This window comes from Macrobrachium nipponense, chromosome 3 (genome assembly GCF_015104395.2).
Source record: "Macrobrachium nipponense isolate FS-2020 chromosome 3, ASM1510439v2, whole genome shotgun sequence".
Lineage (NCBI taxonomy): Eukaryota > Metazoa > Arthropoda > Malacostraca > Decapoda > Palaemonidae > Macrobrachium > Macrobrachium nipponense.
The window spans coordinates 19,606,595-19,612,594 of record NC_087202.1 but is presented as its reverse complement, the minus strand read 5'-3'; the positions used below and the strand labels follow the sequence as shown (position 1 = coordinate 19,612,594).

The 6,000-nt window shown below is 36.9% G+C and overlaps 1 protein-coding gene across 1 annotated transcript in view; it reads left to right on the top strand.

Moving 5' to 3' along the window:
- Positions 1-6,000, top strand: part of LOC135221649 (ribosome-binding protein 1-like) — a 212,572-nt gene that overhangs the window by 48,133 nt on the left and 158,439 nt on the right. The window lies entirely within an intron of this gene.

The window sequence follows — 6,000 nt, the reverse complement described above, 5'->3', positions numbered from 1 at the left end:
AATCACAGTAGGCTATATGTTTAAGAAATTCTGTCATTTTAACCTCTTTCATTAATAACTAAACTTATCAATAGTTTGAATGATGAACGACAATCCCCTGAAATATTTCAAAGCAATGATATTTATTGATAGGTTTCTTAGTGGGAATCATATCGTATCAGTTTTTACAGTGAAATAAATCTAACATGCTTTACACACACATATATATAAACATAGATATATATAGATACAGATATAAATAAATAAATATACATATATGAGACTTTGGGTAACCCTCTCTGAAACATGGAACTCTTTTCCGACCTTAATGAGCTTCTGGTTCTACAGTCTTGGATCGGGGAATTCAGCCGAAATAATATTTATTTCTCGGTAACTTTTATGTTTTATTTGATAAAGGTGGAGAGAGAGAGAGAGAGAGAGAGAGAGAGAGAGAGAGAGAGAGAGAGAGAGAGAGAGACTTATAAAAATTATTCAAATACCGGTAACGTACGTAATTATGTCCTAAAACAAACCCTGAGCCTCCTCCAAACATGGACCTCTAGTAAGAGGCTTTTAATTCACCAAATATCGGCAACGGATTTCGCGTAATAAAACCGACTTATTGATCATCACTGGGGACTGTATTTGCCTCCATCGTCTTCGCGACTTCCTTTCAAGGGGAAATAGTCAAAAAGGACGAAATTAAAACGAAGGAAATATTCGGGGAACTGCGACATCTCAGCCAACATGACTCACCTCCAGCGCCCCAGGGCAATCGCGAAATTGGATTCATACAAATATGACATTTTAATAATAAGAAAGACAGTTCCAGTTCCCCTCTTGTTAAAGGTCATATCTCGGGCGGCGTCCTTCCTTCGGGAACTTTGGGAAATCGTTCAATTTGGGCGCTGCATCCCGACTGTCTTATCTATTATAGATGACCGTGTCAAAGAGTCACGGGGAAATACTAGCACCTTATTACGCTTTTATCTATTTATCAATTTGTTAAATTATTTTTTCTTTTCTAGTAACTGGTCTCTTCTTTCTGTATTTCTTAGTACATTCTGGTACGTCTTTTAAATAAACACCATATTCTCGGGATGTTTGAATTCAATGTAAATGGTCCTTGTGGACTTGTTTCGTATGAATAGGGTTTATTTTCTGAATAATAATAATAATAATAATAATAATAATAATAATAATAATAATAATAATAATAATAATAATAATAATAATAATAATAATACGTGATAGGTTTATATAAAAGAACATTATTAATGAGAAGGAAGTTATAGATCTATATTTTTAAGATCACTTGGAAAACTGCACAAAATCATACCATCAAATAGTTGAAATCGTGTAATGAAATCACGTATAACGGCAAACATGTATAATCAGGAATGCAAATTGAGGACGACCTTCCGTTAAATCTCAATAAGGGGGAATAGAATTAAAACAGTAACACATAACAAGATGCTCCTTAAACCAGTTATGCATTTACGGAATAACAATTGAAGAACGATATAGAAGAACTAAGCGACACCGTTTTTATTTTATTTTTAAATTACACACCATTAAACTGAAAAAATAGTACAACTGAACAGTTAAGTAATTTGAAAGAATGATCGAAGAGGTAGAAAAATTGACAGCCAAAATGAGAAACAACACATTACGATCAAAAGCAAGTTCAACATATTATTTAATGTTTGCTTAGTAGCATTAAAGGAAAATAAAGAATTGGAGAAAAAGCAATGAGCACTGCTCCTCAGTGCAGACGATCAGGTCGTTTGTCTACGAGATCATAATAATGCGGTTGTACAAGCCCCAAGAAATGATTTCTATGGGCTGAAAAAAAATGGAAATATGAAAGTTAATTCATTAATCTAAACATTTTACTGAGCTTTTATGACAGAAACACGCACACACATACACACAAAGTACGAATAGAAAGGAAATATTGGAGAAAATTCACGGGTTACCAACATAAGAAACTGAAAAGATTTTGATCATATGTTCTTTTCTTTAGCACTGATTCGTCTTAGTGCTTAACTCATAATCGCAAGAGAGTTTGTTTAGAAGCTCTCTCTCTATCTCTCTCTCTCTCTCTCTCTCTCTCTCTCTCTCTCTTTCTCAAATATTTTTGGCTCTTATTTATGGGAAATCTTTCTGGAAATAAAAATCTCTCTCTCTCTCTCTCTCTCTCTCTCTCTCTCTCTCTCTCTCTCTCTCTCTCTGACTTAGGAAAGGATCAAGAGAGAAGTCAATGGGCAACCTAAAAGATTTACCCGCCAATTGCTTTTTTTTCCTTTCTTTCTTCCTCAGCCGATGGAGGCCAGCTCGAAATAGCTGTTACTTCGCTGTTAAAAGAGAAGAGAGTTTTTCTACATAAATTTTAAGTGCATCAAAGTTTTTTCTCAGATCACCTGTGCTTCAGTTAACACAACGTTTAATCTAGCGATGAAAGAGTAAACCATTCGAGAGATTGGAGTCTCAAGGCACAAGAGATTGTGGAGTACATGCACCGTGGTTTCAATGTCTTAACGTGTATTTTTGCTCGAGAGAGAGAGAGAGAGAGAGAGAGAGAAGAGAGAGAGTTGGGCACAGGATATATTCTTTAAAATATCGAAGCCCGTTTTAATCCCTTACTCTGCGTTGAATGTTCTTTTGTGGGAGCCAGAGCTTAGGAGTATGTTTACGAGTTGAGCAAAAGCTGTTTGCTTGTGGAATAAGCACCTTGCTGTCAAAACTGTGAAATAGGCGGCCTACGGCGTAAACAGAAAGAACGACCAAAACGGGAACAGCAAGAATAGAAACATAAAACTTGAGTAATTCAAGTTATAGTAGTGCTTCGTAAATCTTTTGATACTTTGGATGTTTGTTCAAACAGACAAACATACATACATATAGTATAATATATGTATATGTATGTTTTCATTATTCACTTATCAATTTGTTCATTTACTTTTCGTTCTTAATAACTGATCTCTACTTTCTGTAATTCTTATTACCTTCTGTTACTTTATTTCAAATGAACACCATATTCTTCGGATGCTTGAATTTCAAGTTTTTTTTGTTTTGTTTGTATGGTGTTTTTACGTTGCATGGAACCAGTGGTTATTCAGCAACGGGACCAACGGATTTACGTGACTTCCGAACCGCGTCGAGAGTGAACGTCTATCACCAGAAATACACATTCCTCACTCCTCAATGGAATGCCCGAGAATCGAACTCGCAGCCACCGAGGTAGCACGCCAACACCATACCGATCACGCCACTGAGGCGCGTTTGAATTTCAAGTCAAATGCTGAGTGGGCTTGTTCCATAAGAGCGGGATTCATCTTCTGAATGATATCAATAACAATTATTGTCATAAAAAGATAGGGTGTGCATGCAAGACAAAGGCGCTTGTCGCAGTGTGTGTGTGTGTGTGTGTGTGTGTAGGTGTAGAGCAATCTCACATGCCGCTATTGAGGCTTCTGTGTGGTTGTATGAAGTGACTGACCTTGTGGAAGGTTCCTCAGCAGGGAAATTCATACATGACTGAACAGTTAAAATGTATCTAAACGTGTAAGACAAAAATATTGGGCAAGATCATCACAGGGTCAAATCGTCCTTATGACAAAATTCTTCACAGAAAGGTTTCAGATTAAAACCATCAGATGAACTACGAGCTTTTACGACAGTCTCGAAAAATCAGTTTTTCTCATCACAAACTTCCGATCTCACTCATTCCCGGTCTCTTCAGTGTCTTACGAAAATGAATGATCTTGACGTGGGAGACAGCTGTAACTTCAGCGTTGATTTTTCTGCATAGATGTTTCTCTGATGTTCGTATGTGTTCCGTTGTTAATACTTGGTGTGACTCTAATTCAGGGTTTTGAATATGTAGGATAACTTATATATATATTTTGAATCTTTAATATGCCTTTTTAGTTAGTTTCTCTGTTCTACAGTATGATCATCAGTGACCAAAACTATTGTGACTCTCATATATTTTACACATTATCAAGTCAGTGAAAAGTAAAAAGTAAGTCAGTGAAAAGTAAAAAGTAAGAAAATATTCGAACATTTGTTAATTGTCTGAACTCAAAATGCTGTGAAAAGCAAAACAGATGCGCCAATGCAAGCAAAGAAATTCCTCGAATCGTTTGAAATACTGTACGAGGATAATTAACGCTGTCATACAAAATATTAGAAAAGGTAATGAAACATTACAACGTAAAATAATTGAAATAACTGAAAGAATCATATTTCAAGGCACACCTTAAACATAAATATACTTGTCGTAGTTTGTCTTTTATATGACATTCCCCCACCCACCTCTCTCTCTCTCTCTCTCTCTCTCTCTCTCTCTCTCTCTCTCTCTCTCTCTCTCTCTCTCCTCCTCCTCCTCCTCCTCCTACATACAACAATTACGTAAGAGCAACGTTTACTGTCGTCACCGGAAACAAACACAGCGTCCTTCGCAAAACAGTTCATGATGAAATGGCAGCCGTCACATTTTCATAATCCTTCGCAAACGTTGTAGAATTAAAGTGGAAATTACCCAGGTAACTTAGATTAGTAGAGACAGGTACATTCATACTAATTAACCCTGCATGCTTAATGGAACGCCGAGTCCGTTATGGAAAGCATCATTCTTACCTGGAATTCTCTCACAAGTGCTCGGAGCTGCGAGGATATATAAATCAGCCGGATATAAGGCTGCCCTTACGGCAGAAGATTGGAGCTTTTCGGCGTTCGTGCTCATTTCACGAAGATGTTTCGCAAAGTATGGGCTCCTTAGGGACGACTCGAGAGATGGGGGAATGTTCATATTGCGGAACGTGTTTGGCGATAACACACATCATGCAAAAACGGTGCTACACGTCGACCCAAGAATGAGATAAGACAGTCGAAACACAAACTGGATTAAGGAACTAGTGTGTGTTTGTTGATCTATTTGACATTTCTGATTCCTATCTTAAACGTGAAATTCCCTCCCACGCATGCAAGAGGCAATTCGATTTCCTTCACTTATGTACATTGCTGAATACAAGTGAATTTTCAGTCTTCTAATTAGGAGACAGGCTGGTTACCTTCCAATGCAAGTGGCTCGTAGGAGTTATTATAGCTGATGCAATGCAAGTTGTCTGTGCTTAATCGAAAAAGTGAAAGTCGATCTTTATACACTAACAAATAATTCTATGCAGATTTTTATATCGTTAATAATATAACTGCTATGTATTTAACTTTCATCGATGGGCAATTTTAACTTAGTAACTCACTGTTCTATTACTTGATTATTAGGGCAATATCTTGTGGTTATTAGTTTCCAAATATATGGTCTCAAACTGTGGACCAATTCTAGGAACAACTAGTCGACCGTGACGAGATTGTAAAACAATGATTCTGAAATATAACCGTTGTACCAAGATGAAAGAGCGAGTGAAACTAGTTGATAGACTTTCTATAACAAAGAGAGAGAGAGAGAGAGAGAGAGAGAGAGAGAGAGAGAGAGAGAGAGAGAGGATTTTAATTTCATAACCTGGCAACACAGAGTAAATTGATTAAATGACTCACTGATCTCATTCTACAGGTTTGAGCTGTAAAACGCGCGCGCGCGCACACATACACACAGTTAAACACACACACACACAAACACACACACAGCAATTTCACATAATGCTATATGTCTCGAATTTGAAACTTGAAAAATATTATGGTATAATCGAATGAGAGAGAGAGAGAGAGAGAGAGAGAGAGAGAGAGAGAGAAGAGAGAGAGCATGATATTTTGGCCCCGAAATTCGAACTCGTCCAAGTTTTAGAAATATAAAGGGAAAAAAAGCCGAGGGGTCATTTATTACAAAACCAGACAGGTCAAACGTGACCGTACTCAAAATTAGAGGGTGGATGAGTTTGCGTAACACTTCCGTGCTATTTTAATAGTGTTCAGGAGAACCAAAATAAATTGATAAAAAGAAGAAAAAAGGAAAACAAAAGAAATTTAAAAAACCGAATACCTTGCCCGAGTTCTCTC